Source organism: Meriones unguiculatus, chromosome 2 (assembly GCF_030254825.1).
Source record: "Meriones unguiculatus strain TT.TT164.6M chromosome 2, Bangor_MerUng_6.1, whole genome shotgun sequence".
NCBI classification, from domain to species: Eukaryota; Metazoa; Chordata; class Mammalia; order Rodentia; family Muridae; genus Meriones; species Meriones unguiculatus.
This window is the reverse complement of record NC_083350.1, coordinates 60977544-60996373: the sequence shown is the minus strand read 5'-3', so window position 1 is coordinate 60996373 and position 18830 is coordinate 60977544.

Sequence of the window (18830 nt, the reverse complement as noted above, 5' to 3'; positions counted from 1 at the left end):
AGGACACTTCATACTCATCAAGGGAAAATTCCACCAGGAAGACATCACAATCCTGAACATCTATGCCCCAAATACAAGGGCACCCACATTTGTGAAAGAAACATTGATAAAATTTAAAGCACATATAGATCCCCACACATTAATAGTGGGAGACTTCAACACCCCACTCTCAACAAAGGACAGGTCAACAAAACAGAAATTAAACAAAGAAACAATGTCTCTGACAGAGGTCATGAATCAAATGGACCTAACAGACATTTACAGAACTTTACACCCAAACACAAAAGAATTTACCTTCTTCTCAGCACCTCATGGAACCTTCTCCAAAATAGACCATATAGTGGGTCACAAAGCAAGCCTCAACAGATACAAGAAGATTGAAATAACACCATGTATCTTGTCTGATCACCATGGAATAAAGCTGGACCTCAACAATAACAGAAATAACAAAAAGCCTATACACACATGGAAACTGAACAACTTGTTACTAAATGACAGCTGGGTCAGGGAAGAAATAAAGAAAGAAATTAAAGTCTTTCTAGAAATCAATGAAAATGAAGACACAACATACCCGAACTTGTGGGACACAATGAAAGCAGTGCTAAGAGGAAAGTTCATAGCACTAAGTGCCTTCAAGAAGAAATTCGAGACAGCTCATTCAAGCACCCTAATGGCTCACTTAAAAACCCTAGAAGAAGCAGACACACCAAGAAGGAGTAGACGGCTGGAAATAATCAAACTCAGGGCTGAAATCAATCAATTGGAAACAAATAAAACAATTCAAAGAATCAATGAAACCAAGAGCTGGTTCTTTGAGAAAATCAACCAGATCGACAAACCCTTAGCCAGGCTAACTAAAAGGCAGAGAGACACCACCAAATCAACAAAATCAGAAATGAAAAGGGGGATATAACTACAGACACTGAGGAAATCCAAACAATCATTAGGACTTACTTCAAAAGTCTATATGCCACAAAATTTGAAAATCTAAATGAAATGGACAATTTTCTTGATCGATTTGACTTACCAAAGCTGAATCAGGACCAGGTAAATCAACTAAATAGTCCTATATCCCCCAAAGAAATAGAAGCTGTCATCAAAAGTCTCCCATCCAAAAAAAGCCCAGGACCAGATGGCTTCAGCGCAGAATTCTACCAGACCTTCAAAGAAGAGCTAACACCAATTCTCTTCAAACTATTCCACAAAATAGAAACAGAAGGAATATTACCAAATTCATTCTATGAAGCCACAGTCACCTTGGTACCTAAACCTCACAAAGACTCAACAAAGAAAGAGAATTTCCGGCCAATCTCCCTTATGAACATTGATGCAAAAATACTTAATAAAATACTTGCAAACCGAATCCAAGAACACATCAAAGATATTATCCACTATGACCAAGTAGGCTTCATCCCAGGTATGCAGGGGTGGTTCAATATACGGAAATCCATCAATGTGATCCACCATATTAACAAACTGAAAGAAAAAAACCACATGATAATCTCCCTAGATGCTGAAAAGCCTTCGACAAAATCCAACATCCATTCATGTTCAAAGTATTGGAGAGATCAGGGATACAAGGCACATATCTAAACATAGTAAAGGCGATATACAGCAAGCCTATAGCCAACATCAAAGTGAACGGAGAGAAACTTAAAGCAATCCCACTGAAATCAGGGACAAGACAAGGCTGCCCACTCTCTCCATATCTCTTCAACATAGTACTGGAAGTCCTTGCTAGAGCAATAAGACAGTTGAAGGAGATCAAGGGGATACAAATTGGAAAGGAAGAAGTCAAATTATCACTATTTGCAGATGATATGATAGTATACATGAGTGACCCCAAAAACTCTACCAGGGAACTCCTACAGCTGATAAACACCTTCAGCAAAGTGGCCGGATACAAAATTAACTCAAAAAAATCAGTAGCCCTCCTGTATACAAAAGACAAAAGGGCTGAGAAAGAAATTAGGGAAACAACACCCTTCACAATAGCCACAAATGACATAAGGTACCTCGGAGTAACCATAACCAAGGAAGTCAAAGACTTGTATGAAAAAATTTCAAATCTCTGAAGAAAGAATTAGAAGAAGATATGAGAAGATGGAAAGATCTCTCATGCTCATGGCTTGGCAACATTAACATAGTAAAAATGGCCATCTTACCAAAAGCAATCTACAGATTCAATGCAATGCCCATCAAATTACCAACACAATTCTTTACAGACCTGGAAAGAAAAATTCTCAACTTCATATGGAATAACAAGAAACCCAGAATTGCTAAAACAAACCTCAACAATAAAAGATCTTCCGGAGGTATCTCCATCCCTGATCTTAAGTTGTACTATAGAGCAACAGTTTTAAAAACTGCATGGTACTGGCATAGAAACAGAATGGTGGATCAATGGAACCGAACAGAGGACCCAAAAATAAACCCACACACTTATGGACACCTGATCATTGACAAAGACGCCAAAACCATACAATGGAAAAAAAGATAGCATTTTCAACAAATGGTGCTGGTCTAACTGGATGTCTACATGTAGAAAAATGCAAATAGATCCATACTTATCACCCTGCACAAAACTGAAGTCCAAGTGGATCAAAGACCTCAACATAAAACCAGACACATTAAATCGGCTTGAAAAAAAAGTGGGAAATACCCTAGAACTCATTGGTACAGGGGAAAACTTCCTGAACAGAACACCAACAGCACAGGCTCTAAGAGCAACAGTCAATAAATGGGACCTCATGAAACTGAAAAGCTTCTGCAAAGCAAAGGACACCGTCATCAAAACAAAGCGACCACCTACAGATTGGGAAAGAATCTTCACCAACCCTTTATCTGACAGAGGACTCATGTCCAGTATATATAAAGAACTAAAGAAGCTGAAAAGCAGCAAACCAAGTAATCCACTTAAAAAATGGGGAACAGAGCTAAACAGAGAATTCTCTGTAGAGGAATATCGAATGGCAGAGAAGCACTTAAAGAAATGCTCAACATCACTAGCCATTAGGGAAATGCAAATCAAAACAACCCTGAGATTTTACCTTACACCCACGAGAATGGCCAAGATCAAAAACTCAAGTGACAACACATGCTGGAGAGGTTGTGGAGAAAGGGGAACCCTTCTCCACTGCTGGTGGGAATGTAAACTTGTACAACCACTCTGGAAATCAATCTGGCGCTTTCTCAGACAACTAGGAATAGCGCTTCCTCAAGATCCAGCCATACCACTACTGGCCATATATCCAAAAGAGGCTCAAGTACACAAAAAGGACATTTGCTCAACCATGTTTGTAGCAGCTTTATTTGTAATAGCCAGAAGCTGGAAACAACCCAGCTGCCCCTCAACTGAAGAATGGATGCAGAAATTGTGGTACATCTACACAATGGAATATTACTCAGCAATGAAAAATAAGGAAATCATGAAATTCGCAGGTAAATGGTGGGATCTGGAAAGGATCATCCTGAGTGAGTTGTCCCAGAAGCAAAAAGACACACATGGTATATACTCACTCATATAGACATACAACATAGGACAAACCCACTAAAACCTGTGCATCTAAAGAAACTAAGGAAGAGAGAGGACCCTAACTAAAATGTCCAATCCCCATCTGGAAAGGTAAAGAGGATGGACATCAGAAGAAGAAGAAAACAGGAAACAACCTAGGAACCTACCACAGCGGGCCTCTGAAAGTCTCTGCCCTTCAGACTATCACAGCAGATGCTGAGCCTGATGGGCAACTGTTGGGCAGGTGAACGGAATTTTAGGTAAGAACTGGGAAATAGTAAGAGCTGGAGAGGACAGGGTCTCCACAAAGAGAGCAACAGAACAAGAAAATTTGAACACAGGGAACTTCCCAGAGACTCATACTCCAACCAAGGACTATTCATGGAGATAACCCAGAACCCCTGCACAGATGTAGCCCAGGGCAGTTCAGAGTCCAATTGGGTTACATAGTAATGGGAAGAGGGACTGCCTCTGACATAATCTGATTGGCCTGCTCTTTGATCACCTCCCTCTGGGGGGGGGAGCAGCCTTACCAGGCCATAGTAGAGGACAATGCAGCCACTTTTGATGTGAACTGACAGACTAAGATCAGAAAGGAGAGGAGAACCTCCCCTATTAGTGGACTTGGGGAGTGGCATGCGTGCAGAGGGAGGAGGGAGGGTGGGATTGGGAGGGGAGGAGGGAGGGGCTTATGGGGGATGCAGAATGAATAAAGTGTAATTGATGAAAAATTTTAAAAAAAGGGGGAAAAATAATTTAAGAACCTTAAATGACTTTCTTTTTTTTTTTTTTCAGTGCAGTTTATTCAGGAACATTGAACAATCCTCGGACCCCGGGGAAAGCCAGCCCACAGCTTAAATAGCCTCTGGGTAGCCAACCCAGGCGTGCCACGGGGGCAATGCAGATAGGTCCACATACATGGAAGCAAGCCAGATCCTCGGCCTTAGCCAAATGTGGAGTTGTTTCTGACAGAGAGCACTCACCATCGGGAAGGTGGAAGGCGGAAACCAGCTCCATCTTTAAGGCATATCATTCCGCAGCTCTCTACAGTTCCCCCTTTTTGTTTTAGACGCATCAGGCAAGAGTAGAGGTCTGATCTCTGATATATTTTGAGGAGGTTTATTCTTCATCATCTCCATCTATCTTTTTTGTTTTGAAACATGGTTTCTCTGTGTAGCCCTGCCTCCTCTTATTCTGCAAGAGTATAGTCTTAAATAATTATTGTGACAATAGTATTTTAATAAATTGTATTAATCTTTTTATTGGCTTTTGAAACTTTTAGTTGTCTTATAAAATTATGTAAGTATTTTAAAAAATTCTGATTTGTAGTCTTCACACTGGGAAGGAAAAAGAGATTATTGCAATTTTAATTAAATGAAATAAGTGTTAAATTTTATGACACTTACATTTTAGACTTCCTTTAGATAATTGGTATCATCACTATAAAGTGACTACAATGTAAATTCTTTTATTCCTTTCTGAAAATTACATTTGTTTCCATAGTTAATTTTAAATGTGATGGCTCTTCAACACAGAAAATTTATTATTATCCACAAGTATTATTTCTATTCTATTTTCCTTATTCTTTTCCACTTTTAGTACTCACAAAAAAGAGGATTAAGCAGCCAGTCCTGATGAGACCTGATAAGCTAGGGTCAGATAGAAGGGGAGGAGGACCTCCCCTATCAGTGGAGTTGGAGAGGGGAATGGGAGAAGATGAGGGAGGGAGGAAGGGATTGGGAGGGAATGAAGGAGAAGGTTACACCAGGGAGACAAAGTGAATTAACTGAAATTAATATAAAAATTAAAATTTAATTTAAAAAATGAATCAATTATCAGTTCATTTTCTGTATCTCAACTCCCCTTAAAACTTGACTTGTCCTCTTTCCTTATGTTGTTTTCTGTATGATTGTCCAAGTCATTAACTTTATCTTCTACTATGTTATTGTCATATTTTATTTGTCTAAAGTTTCATTTCCATATTTTTAAATTGGTTATTTTTTTGTAATTTTGAACTAGTTTTGTTTTTGTATGTTTGCAACAAATGACAGTGATGTCATAATTTAATTTTAAAGACCCCATCCTTTTAAAGGAAGGATAATAACATTTCTTTATCTAAGAACACAATGCACTTACTTTGGTATATCTGATATGAGTTGTGTTCTCTATTTTTACTAATGTTTGAATTATTGATTTATTTTAGAATTTTGATTCATATGCTTATTTGACTTCCAGTTTGATTGAAGATATTTTGTTAAATGTTGTATGTATATTCCCTAACAAGATTTCTATAGTTTTGGATTTCTTGTTGCCTTAGGCTTCGAAACATGAAGTGCTTATTTAGAGGTATTTCAGTGATTTTTACTCTGAGAAGTTGGTGATTACTGTGTTGATTTACTCACAGAGTCAATAGCTCAATCCCATGCCTGGAGGCTGCACTTTTCTCTCACCTTCTTTCTGTATTTTTCAATAAAATAATCATTCCAAAAAAAGAAAATTTTAAATTGCTAATTAAGATCCATTTCAAAATAGGAAGAGCCAACACAAATCTGTCTTTTATCTCAAAAAAAAAAAAAAAAAGGAATAAGCTATTAAGAACAGTGATTGAGTATAATAATTCGAACCCCTTTTTGAAAAATCACTTTTTATTAACTTGATTTCCTGCCGGACAATTTACACATACATCCAGTGATTTCCAGTTTCTAATAATTCCTCTCTCTTATCTCAGCCCTCTTTCCAACAGCCTTTTAAATATCTGTGTTTATGTCCAAAACAGCAGAGTCAAGCCCATTTGACATCATGATCAGTAAGCTCCTGGACCTATTGCTTGTTTTTGTCCTTGCTATCAGAAGACCATAGAGATCTGATTCTCCCATTTTCTTTTTTTAAATTAAATTTTTATTTTTTGTATTAATTACGTTTAATTCACTTTGTGTCCCAGCTGTAGTCCCCTCCCTCAATCCCTCCCAATCCCACCCTCCCTCCCCCATCTCCTCCCATGCCCCTCTCAAAGTCCACTGATAAGGTAGTCTTCCTCCCCTTCCATCTGACCCTAGCTTATCAGGTCTCATCAGGACTGGCTGCAATGTTCTCCTCTGTGGCCTGGCAAGGCTGCTCCTCCCTTAGGGGGAGGTGGTCAAAGAGCCAGCCACTGAGTTCAGGTCAGACACAGTCCCTGTTCCCCTTATTAGGGAACTCACTTGGATACTGAGCTGCCATGGGCTACCTCTGAGCAGGTGTCCTAGGTTATATCCATGACAAGAACTTGGTTGGGGTATCAGTCTCAGAAAAGACCCCTGGGACCAGATATTTTGGTTCTGTTGCTCTCCTTGTGGAGTTCCTGTGCTCTCCAGGCCTTCCTAACTCCACCTTTTTTCCTATGATTCCCTGTACTCTGCCCAAAGTTTGGCTATGAGTCTCATCATCTGCTTTAATACCATATTGGGTAGAGTCTTTTACAGGCCCTCTGTGGTAGGCTCCTGTCCTGTTTCTTGTTTTCTCCTTCTTCCAATAATTCTTTCATTTTCATTCTGACCCATTGTCCCTTTTTCTCAGTTTAAAACATTGCTTGCATGTCGAGTTCAGTGTAATACAACACCAACATGCATAAGAATATTTTTTTCTTTTTTTTAATTAATTACACTTTATTAATTTTGTATCCCCCCATAAGCCTCTCCCTCCTCCCCTCCCAATCCCACCCTAACTCCCGTTTCTGCATGCATGCCCCACCCCAAGTCCACTGATAGGGGAGGTTCTTCTCTCCTTTCTGATCTTAGTCTATCAGTTCTCATCAAAAGTGGCTGCATTGTCTTCTTCTGTGGCCTGGTAGGACTGCTCCCCCCTCAAGGGGAGGTGATCAAAGAGCAGGCCAATCAGATTATGTCAGAGGCAGTCCCTCTTCCCATTACTAGGCAACCCACTTGGACACTGACCTGCCATGGGCCTGCATATTTTTTAATTAGTCCATCTCACTAACATTAAGAAATTAAAGACTGGTTGAAATGATGAATGCTCACTGAGTTACACAGCCTAGGAACTCATGGACCATGTTGTTTCTCCATACCACACACTGAACTACCTTGACTCCTGCCTACATCAATTCCTGAATCACTTCCTTTGTTAGAAAACAAAAGCTTTTTGCTTTGATTCCTCAGGCCCCATGTCCCTGCCTCATTCAAATGTTTTAATTATCTTGCCTTTTACAGATATTTTTCGTCCCCCTACAACATTTTATTGCTGGCAGAAAGGCTGACAAGGCAGCTGACACAGTGGCTATTACATTGAACAGTTTCTAAACAATATCATTTTGCTGCCCTTCTGCTTTCACTGAGATTATAGGGTGGTGCCTTCTTCTTTGTGAAACAATGCAGTTCAGATCCACACCAGGGGTCCTGAACAAATTCCATCCCAACCTTCAGAGCTTCCAAATTAATGCAATTATCACCAAAGATGTCATCTCAGGCACTTGCAGAATCACTATAGTAGTTCGCCTTGACAAGCCAGAAAAGCAGAGTGGAGTACTCAACCCTCTTGTGAGAATGTGATGAATAGCAGTGTTAATAGTGTGTATACGAGCAGTGTATGTACATATACATGTGATAGCTATACACATGCATGGTGAGAGATCTGACCTGGGACTTGATAGTAGAAAGGACCCACTAAATGCCTGCTGGAATTCTACCAGACATCTGCAAAGACTGAGCATCAATCTGAATCATGGCATTTGATAAATCATGGAGGAATAAGAGGAAAGCTTTCTTATTCCGGAACACTGTCAGGCTTTATGTAACAAGGTCATTTTTAACTGCTGTCACCATTCTATGTCAACACAAACAACCCTTTCTTCCTATTTCCAGTCCACACAGAAAATTCACTCTAATTTGTTGTTTTTGTTTCCGAGTTTCCTTTTAATCCAAATTTACTATCTTCAAGAACTGGATAGAGCCCTGTGCAACATAACTCTTTTCAAAAGAAGAATATTCTAAGAGAGACATTAAAATGACAGAGGTCAATGATCAACACTTATAATATCTGAATAAATCAATGTACCAAAAGTAAGAGATCTGAATGGAAATCCACAACATCCCCACACTTACCTTAATTAATTCCACAGATATACTTTGCAAAATAACAATAAGATCTCCCAAGACATGGATGATCCTCTTTTCATGTGAAGACACAAAGCTTGGTAGAATGGAATACAGTTCCCTTTACAACTGTTTAGGAATGCAATCAATACTTCTTATAACTGAGCCTTTGATGCCAGCCAACACCCAAAGGAATGACTTGACAGCAAGCATATTTTTGCCTGCATTCTCTATCAGGATTCTGCTTCATCTTGACGACTAGATTCATTTACATTGGTTAATAATCAATAACAACAACAACAAATTTGGAGTGGTGGTTTGGGAGTGACCGACGGTATTTAATGAGATATGTGACAAATCTCCTGTGAGAAGTTTTCTCTTTTGGGGAACCAGGACCTTTGGTACTATTGAACACTAAATTTCAAGAAGAAGAAATACAGATTTCCCAGGTGAGTTGCTGTAAGTGATGAGAAGTGGAGCCCATTCTACAACATATGCCAAGGATGTGGATCCCACAAACAGCAGTGTATTCCCTTCACTACTTGATGTATCTTCATACATTGCCCTCACTCTCACAGACCATCCTCACTTACTTGATTTCCCAGTTGTAACTTCAGGAGGCCATTACATTATTACTCTGGTAGGCCTCTTCTGTTTGTACAATGGGAAAACTGGTTGAATCATTTACAGATGTGACCTCACTACCATATCACCTTTGTCTTCAAGGGTCATCTCTGCCTTAATGGGATATGACGCAGAGAACAGTACATCCCATGGTGTTATACTAAAAACTATGTAGATCTTTGGAAATCTGTTACAAAGTGAACTTATGTCAAAAGTGAAGAATGATGGAGGTTTTCAGAGTAAAGAGTTCAGTAATATGTAGCAGATGATGATACACATGACCTGTAGCATACTAGTGACACAGCCTGTGGTGACCTGGCACTTTTTTCCTATGCTGTCAGTCAGGCTTAATTTACAGTGGATGTTCTGCCCCTCTCTGGGATTTTCTGAGTTGTAAAATGTGTGGTTTTATATTTTACTTTAAGTTTTATATTTTTAAAAATATTCATTTTGCAGTTACCCATCAGTTCATAGCAGTTCCATGTTCTTTATATTATCTGGTGTTTTTCAGGCATCCAGGTTAAAGAGTCATACCCATATAGGTGATATTACACCTTCTCCTTGAACCTAGCATGTGATCTTCCATATATGATATGATATGATCCCTTGGAGTTTTAATTTTCTCACACACCATGTTGTTAAACTAAAAATTTAAATATTAAAATAAAGATTCAATAAGTATCTGTACTGTACAATTTATGCTTAATATTTTGCTTATTATTATTATTAGATTTATTAATAACATTGTTACTTCTTAGGTTTAGTGTTTTTTTTTCCTTTCTCTAGGAGGTAATTATAAAAAGTTTTTACAAGTTGTCACTTAGAACTGAAGGCATCTCACATGATTATGGAGAATCAAATGCAGAAGTATACTAACAAAGCAAATTTCATTATAATTATTTTGACTCTTCATAAGTCCCACTTCTTAGGGTTTCCCCATATTTCTTGACTCTAAGGATTTCATAAAGCTAAATACAAGGAAGCAGGACTTTACCCTGCCTTTTTTCTCTGTACTTTGGCTGTGTAGAAGACATTTAGCATTTCATGTTTCATTTTCTTTATCCACAAACTGGAGGCCCTCATCCTGACCTGCATCATCAAAAAGCAATTTCTATTAGCAAATTAATGGCTGTTGAGGCAGCTATCAATGCTGAGTATCACTCATACAAAATTGGGCTTCAATTTCCAAACAGAAAGCGAACCATTACAGGATATCCCTCTGGGAGTGAGAATTTAAGCTTTCCCCCACACCCTCTCTCTGTCTGGCTGTTAAGAAAACGTGCTGGTCAAAGAGATGAGGAAAAGGCAAGGGGGAGGAGAAGGGCAGGGAGGAGAGGAGATAAAACAGTTCAAGGTTGTATTTTCCTGATTTCGGTCCTGCAATGTCGGTCTCACCCTTTATGACAAGGTCTGAGGAAGATGTGGTTTATGATGTGCTTCAAGTGTGATAAAGAAGCTGAGAGGTGAGCCCAGGAAGGGTTAGGTGTCCTTGAGGACCGGATGGGCTTGAGTACTCTGTGAGGATGGATGTTATTAAATTGAATTATTATTATTAGCACTTGGACAATGTAGAGAGGAAAAGGAGGAGAAGGGAAAGAGGGCTGAATTAGAACAGCATCAGGATTACTTTGTGAGAGAACTCTGTACACCACATGTAAACACAGTAGGGACTCCAACAGGAGGGGCTGGCCACATAGAAGGGGCTTGCTGATTTAGCAAGTGTTTTCTTTTTCTTTTCTTTTTTTTTACACTAGGAATTCTGCTGCATAATTAAAACTGAGTTCCTTCTATGCTTGCAATGGGAGATGAAGATGAAATTAAAGTTAGATTTTCTTCTCTTTGAGTTATCGCTATACCGGTCAAAAATGGGTCTCTTTTCTCAGTTTTCTCGATGGTGGCGGCCCATGTTATTCTATCATCCTGAGAACTTCATACTTTTCCGATGTAAGTCATAGTCTTCCCACCTTTCACAAGACAGTTTTGAAATTGCAGTCATCTTTTTTACTGGCAGCAGTTAACATTTATGAAGCACTTACCGTGTGCCAGGCACTGTGCTGAGTGGTTAGCATTTACTGTCTCGTTTTATCTTCCCATGAGTACTGTGAGGAGGAATTCATTGACTCTATTTCACATTGGAGGATCTTCTCTTAACAAAGTATGCAATGCCACAGCTCCCAAGTCAGACAGGGGCCTTCATCCTCTTTTCTTGTGGTCCCAAGGAAAGGTACTTCTGAACCTCTTTTCTACAGTTCTTCAGGAAAAAAAAAATAGATAATTATTTCATTAATCGTATCAGCTGCCCTTTGATTTTACTAATTTATGTAGGGGAGCCATGTAAAGATATGTAAGAGTGTACAGAGAAGGTCCTGGAGATACCCAAGTTCTGAGGAGAAAACAGGACTCAGAACATGAAAGGCTTTCTCATTTCTTCTCCAGAGGCCACCAAAGTACACTTGATTCAGTGGGATACAGATGACTTCTAGAAGAGGGTAAGCACTTACTGAGCGGAGAGATTTACCTCTACCTGACTTCCTGTTCCAAGAACCATGCTAAGGCTGATTTTGAATAACAATTCGTCAATTAATTAATTAATTAATTAGTCATTTTAACTAGCACTTCAAAAGTTCTTGAGTTAAGAAAGAAAGTTACATAGTATAGACGAAGGCATGCTGAGCAGTTACTTGCTCCAAAATTAAGACAACCTAACAATACAATAGTTCATTTTGCATTGGGCATTCACTGATGTTTATGTTTCAATTAATATATTATTTGTTTCATCAATGACAATGACTTTGGAAAGATTTTTATCTTTGAAATGTTTCTTTCTAGCTCCATGAGCAAGAATATTATCCTTCTGCCTTGCATTCTTCTCCCCCTCTTCCTTCTTCTCATCTGTCATTTTTTTCTAAAACATTTCTCAAACCATTTTAGTCCTTTTAATCTCTACTATGGCTTTACTTCCTCATGATTAATAATCTATTAACAGGATTCAAAGTGAGCCTTGCCTCGCATTCTTCTTCTCTTTGGGTCCAGGTTCAAGGTATTTTGTAAAACTCCAAGAGACAAGCTTCTTAAAAGAGAAGTGATCTGGTTATGCCATTCATCATTCAGAACACTCAAATGTGTTCAAGGTATACCAGCAGCACTTACCGTCTTGACCTTGGCCTTGATTTTTTTTTTTGTGATGACCCTCATTTCTTTCACTTCTTCATGCCTCCAGGACCTGACACAAACCTGTAGCACTCTAGTCTCTGAGCTTTTCTCTCCAGTCTTGTTCAGACTCAGTCACGTGGATCACTTCCAGCTGCATTCCAGCTGTGTTCATCCCTGCTCTACATGTTTCTGAGGTTTAAGTTTTCTGTCTAGAATGTTCCTGTAGAACTTTCTTAGGGTTTTCTACAGTTGTTCCATTGAGTCTGGAGTGTCAACAAGATAATGCTGTTCCCTAATCTCTAAAATGTCACCTCCCCTAACACTGCAAAAAGCATTTCTCTTTACAGAGATGCAAATTCAAACGACCCTGAGACTTCACCTGACACCCATCAGAATGGCCAAGATCAAACACTCAAGTGACAACACATGATGGAGAGGTTGTGGAGAAAGGGGAACCCTCCTCCATTGCTGGTGGGAATGCAAACTTGTAAAACCACTTTAGAAATCAATCTGGTGCTTTCTCAGACAATTAGGAATAGTGTTTCCTCAAGACCCAGCTATACCACTCCTAGGAATATACCCAAAAGATGCTCAAGTACACAACAAAGACATTTGCTCAAACACGTTTATAGCAGCTTTATTCGTAATAGCCAGTACCTGGAAAAAAAACCCAGATGTCCCTTAGTTGAGGAATGGATATAGAAATTGTGGCACTTTTACACAATGGAATACTACTCAGCAATTAAAAATGAGGAAATCATGAAATTTGCAGGCAAACGGTGGGACCTAGAAACAATCTTCCTGAGTGAGATATCACAGGAGCAGAAAGACACACATGGTATATACTCACTTATATAGACCTATAAGATAGGATAAACATATTGAAATCTATACACCTAAAGAAGATAAACAAGAAAGAGGACCCAGGGTAAGATGATCAATCCTCACTTAGAAAGACAAATGGGATGGACATTGGATGTAGGAGAAAACAAGTAACAAGACAGGAGCCTACAACAGAGGGCCTCCGAAAGACTCTACCTAGCAGTATATCAAAGCAGATATTAAGACTCATAACCAAACCTTCAGCAGAGTGCAGAGAATCATAAGAAAAAAGGGGGAATTAATATGACTTGGAGAGGACAGGAGCTCCACAAGGACCAAATATATTTGGGCACAGGGGTCTTTTATGAGACTGTATTTCCAACCAAGGACTATGTGTGGATAAAACCTAGAACACCTGCTCAGATGTAGCCCATCTTAGCTCAGTATCCAAGTGGGTACCTTATTATGGGGAACAGGGACTATTTCTAACATGAACTCAATGGCAGGGTCTTTGACCTCCCTCCCCACTCCCCCGAGGGAGGAGCAGTCTTGCTAGGCCACAGAGTTGGACAGTACAGCCAGTCCTGAAGATACCTGCTAAACTAGGATCAGATGAAAGGGGAGAAGTTCCTCCCCTATCAGTGGACTTAGAAAGGGGCAGGGAGGTAATGAGTGAGGGGGGGGTGGTGATTGGGAGGGAATGAGGGAGCAGGATACAGCAGGGATACAAAGTTAACAAACTGTAACCAATATTAAAAAAGTAATAAAATATAAAAAATTCTTCTACTTTCCTTTCTGAGTAGAACACAGTTATATTAAAATACAGCTTATTCATTCTTATAATCTTTGTGGTTATACAATACCTAGGACACAGATACTCAAAGATATTGTTGAATGAAAAGATGACAAATGAATAAAGGAAAACCATGATTGCTCTCGTACTTACTTATCAATGACTAAATTAGAAATTTTACAGAAAAGTACAAATTCCAAGCTTAAATTGCCAGTAGCATTTCCAAGGCAACATTGATGAATATAGATGGCACAAAAAGGTTATACCTTAAAAAAAAGTGGTTTAAATGAAACCCACAAAGAAAAAACTGCGCTATCAAAGGAACTGAGAGAATTTAACAGAAATTCTAAAATGTATATAAGATTTTACATTAGGAAACACATTGGTTTCCAAATATGAACAAACAAAGCAAAACGAAATATCATCACCATAAGGTAGTGCTGCACAAAAACCACGAGAAAAAAAATATGATGATCCTTTCTCTGATGAGATCACAAAAAAATGTACAAAATGAAATTTAAGTAGTGAGGTATGGGAGAAGCATACAGATTTTTAAAAAAATAGTCTCATTTTTCTATTTTTTTTTCAATGCAGTTTATTCAGGAACCTTGAACAATCCTCGGACCCTGGGGAAAGCCAGCCCACAGCTTAAATAGCCTCTGGGTAGCCAACCCAGGCGTGCCACGGGGGCAATGCAGATAGGTCCACATACATGGAAGCAAGCCAGATCCTCAGCCTTAGCCAAAATTTTTCTTCAGTCTTGGTAATTATTATTTTTTTAATTATTTTTATTTTTATTAATTACAGTTTATTCACTTTGTAAACCCCCTGTACCTCCCTCTGTCCTCCCCTTCCAATCCCACCCTCCTTCTTCCCCACCAGTGTCCCACTCCCAGTCCACTGATAGGGGAGGTCCTACTCCCTTTCCCTCTGATCCTAGTCTATCAGGTCTCATCAGGAGTGGCTGCATTGTCTTCTTCTGTGGCCTGGTAAGGCTGCTCCCCCCTCAGGGGCAGGTGATCAAAGAGCAGACCAATCATTTCACGTCAGAGACAGTCCCTGTCCCCATTACTATGGAGACCACTTGGACACTGAATTGCCATAGTCTACATCTGTGCAGGAGTTCCAGGCCATCTCCATGAGAGGTTGGTCCTTGGCTGGTTTATCAGTTTCAGGAAAGACCCCTGTGCCTAGACTTTTTGGATTTGTTGCTATCCTTGTGGAGCTCCTGTGCTCTCCAGGTCTTACTATCTCCCACTTCTTTTATAAGATTCCCTGTACTCTGCCCAAAGTTTGGCTATGAGTCTAAGCATCTGCCTCGATACCCTGCAGGGTAGAGACTTGCAGAGGCCTTCTGTGGTAGGCTCCTGTCCTGTTCCCTGTGGGACATAAATCTAATATATTAAGCTCTCTCATTTGTAGTTACAATCAAACTAGTCATCCAATGCCACCTGTACTTTTAATAAAGTAGAACATGCCAAATGGTTCAGTCTTATCATATACCTTCATTTAAAAAAATCTAAAATATTGATAAAAGCAGGCATGATTCTGGAGCAGTAGCCAAGAGCTTATATCTTGATTGTCAAGTCAGAGGCAGAGAGTTAATTGGCAATGGCATGGCCTTTTGGAACTGTAAATGTGGCACACTTCCTCCAAAAAGACCACACCTCTCAATCCTGCCAAATATTTTCACCAACTGGTGATCAAGTATTCAAATATATGAGCCTGTAGGAGCCATTCTCATTCAAACTACTACAATCTGTTTCGTTATAACCTCAAAATGGATCATTTCTATACTCAAGATAGATTAAAATATGTTATTTATTTTATTACCCTTTCCATGTAAACAATTCACTATCCAACAACATGGTCTCAATTTCCATTCCTCATGATTTCCTTATTTTTAATTGCTGAGTAGTATTCCATTGTGTAAATGTAGCACAATTTCTGTACCCATGTCTCAGTTGAGAGACATCTGAGTTGTTTCAAATAAATCTGCTACAGATACAAGAAGATTGAAATAATCTCTTGTAACCTCTCTGACCACTATGAACTAAAGGTGGACCTCAACAACAACAGAAATAGCGAAAAGCTTACACAAACATGGAAACTGAACAACTCGCTCCTCAATGACACCTGGGTCAGGCAAAAGAATGGATACAGTTGGGGAATGGATACAGAAATTGTGACATTACATAATGGAATACTACTCAGCAATTAAAAACAAGGAAATCATGAAATTTGCAGGTAAATGGTGGGAACTAGAAAATATCATCCTGAGTGAGTTATCCCAGATGCAGAAAGACACACATGGTATATACTTACTTAGAAATTGATAATAGACATATAATATAGGATAAATATATTAAAATCTGTATACCTAAAGAAGCTAAGCATGAAGGAGGATGCTGGGTAAGGTGCTCATTCCTCATTCAGAAAGGCAAAGGCAATGGATATCAGAGAAGGTAGAAAACAGGGAATGGGAAAAGAGCCTACCACAGAGGGGCTCTGAAAGACTCTACCACTCAGGGTATCAAAGCAGAGGCTTAGACTCATAGCCAAATTTTGGGCAGAGTGCAGGGAATCTTATGAAAGAAAGGGGGAGATAGAAAGACATTTGCTCAACCATGTTTGTAGCAGCTTTATTTGTAATAGCCAGAAGCTGGAAACAACCCAGATGCCCCTCAACTGAAGAATGGATGCAGAAATTGTGGTACATCTATACAATGGAGTATTACTCAGCAATGAAAAATAAGGAAATCATGAAATTTGCAGGTAAATGGTGGGACCTGGAAAGGATCATGCTGAGTGAGTTGTCCCAGAAGCAAAAAGACACACATGGTATATACTCACTCATATAGACATACAACATAGGACAAACCCACTAAAATCTGTGCATCTAAAGGAACTAAGCAAGAGAGAGGACCCTAACTAAAATGGTCAATCCCCATACTGAAAGGCAAAGAGGATGGACATCAGAAGAAGAAGAAAACAGGAAACAACCTAGGAACTTGCTACAGAGGGCCTCTGAAAGCCAGAAGAAGAAAACAGGAAACAACCTAGGAACCTGCCACAGAAGGCCTCTGAAAGCCTCTGCCCTGCAGACTATCAAAGCAGATGCTGAGCCTGATGGCCAACTGTAGGGCAGAATGAGTAGAATTTTATATAAGAAGTGGGAAATAGCAAGAGCTGGAGAGGACAGGAACTCCACAAGGAGAGCAACAGAACAAGAAAATTTGAACACAGGGAACTTCCCAGAGACTCATACTCCAATCAAGGACTATTCATGGAGATAACCTAGAACCCCTGCACAGATGTAGCCCATGGCAGTTCAGTGTCCAAGTGGGTTACATAGTAATGGGAAGAGGGACTGCCTCTGACATTATCTGATTGGCCTGCTCTTTGACCACCTCCCCCTGAGGGGGGAGCAGCCTTACCAGGCCACTGAAGAGGACAATGCAGCCACTTTTGATGAGAACTGATATACTAAAATCAGAAGGAAGGAGAGGAGAACCTCCCCTATCAGTGGACTTGGGGAGGGACATGCATTCAGAAAGGGGAGGGAGAGTGGGATTGGGAGGGGAGGAGGGAGGGGCTTATGGGTAAATACAAAATGAATAAAGTGTAATTAATAAAAAATTAAAAAAAAAGAAATAAAAAAAGAAAGAAAGAAAGACGTGGAGGGGCATTGGCACATTCTTTCCCTCCCTTTTTTTTTTCAGTCAAGGATCATGGTATTCTCATTGTAATAAAATAAAATGTCTAAGGAACAGATGCTTCCACTACTCTGTCTACTTGCTGTTTCCAGTTCTGAGAAATTCTATCACAGTATCCAATACTGCTCTGCACTCTGACCTACAATCTGGACTATTTGGTCCCTAGTGGAGCTTTGCTATGAGACCTCATGTTGACCCATAACCTTTCCTTCCCAGCCTTCCTTGTCAGTCAGAGGCTCATAGCATATTGTGCACAATCCTTAGTGTGCACCTGATACTATCCATTTTTTATACCACTGATGCCCAATTCCCAGATCACTGTATTCGATTTGTTCTGTGAAATCAGTCTCATTGATCATCCTTCCTCAACTACTTAACATGGGTCCTACAATGGCCTTGCCTGTTTGCAATGATTAAGTCCTATTGTGTTAACAGTTTCTCTACATAGAAAATAAGCTGCGTTCATTTAAAGGCCACATCCTAATTTCCTCATATCACCTGTGTTTACTCCTTTTGTTCCTGAAGAACTCATGAGATGCAGGGCATCTTTCATCTGGGTTAATTTCAATGTTTGTCAATTCCATACTCATTTAGAAATTATATAATATTCATCATCTTGAACTATGCCCTTTAATATTGACCTTGCTCCATATTTCTTCCCTCACTCACTCCTTCCCTTCCTCTCTCCCTGCCTTTCTCTCACTCTCTCCTGCCAACCTTCCTTCCTCTTTCTCTTTTTCTGTCCCTTCCTTCCTCCCTCCCTCCCTCCCTCCTTTCTGCCCTTTCCCCTTTCTTTCTTCTTCTCTCCCTACCATTCTCTCTTTCTCTGTCCCTGCCTCCTTCTCTCTCACTCTCCCTCCTTTCCTAGCTCTTCCCTTTCTTTCTTCCTTCCTCCCTCTCTCTTTCTCTCTTTGTTGTTCCTCCCTCTCTCCCTCCCCTTCTCTCTCTTCTCCTGTCCCTCCCTCCCTATCTTCCCCCCTCTCTCTTTCTCTTCCTACCCTCCATTCTGCCCTCCCTACCTACCTCTTTCTATTCCTTCCTTCCTTCCTTCCTTCCTTCCTTCCTTCCTTCTTTCCTTCCTTCCATGTTCTTGAAAACAAGATGGAATCTTCTGTGGGTTT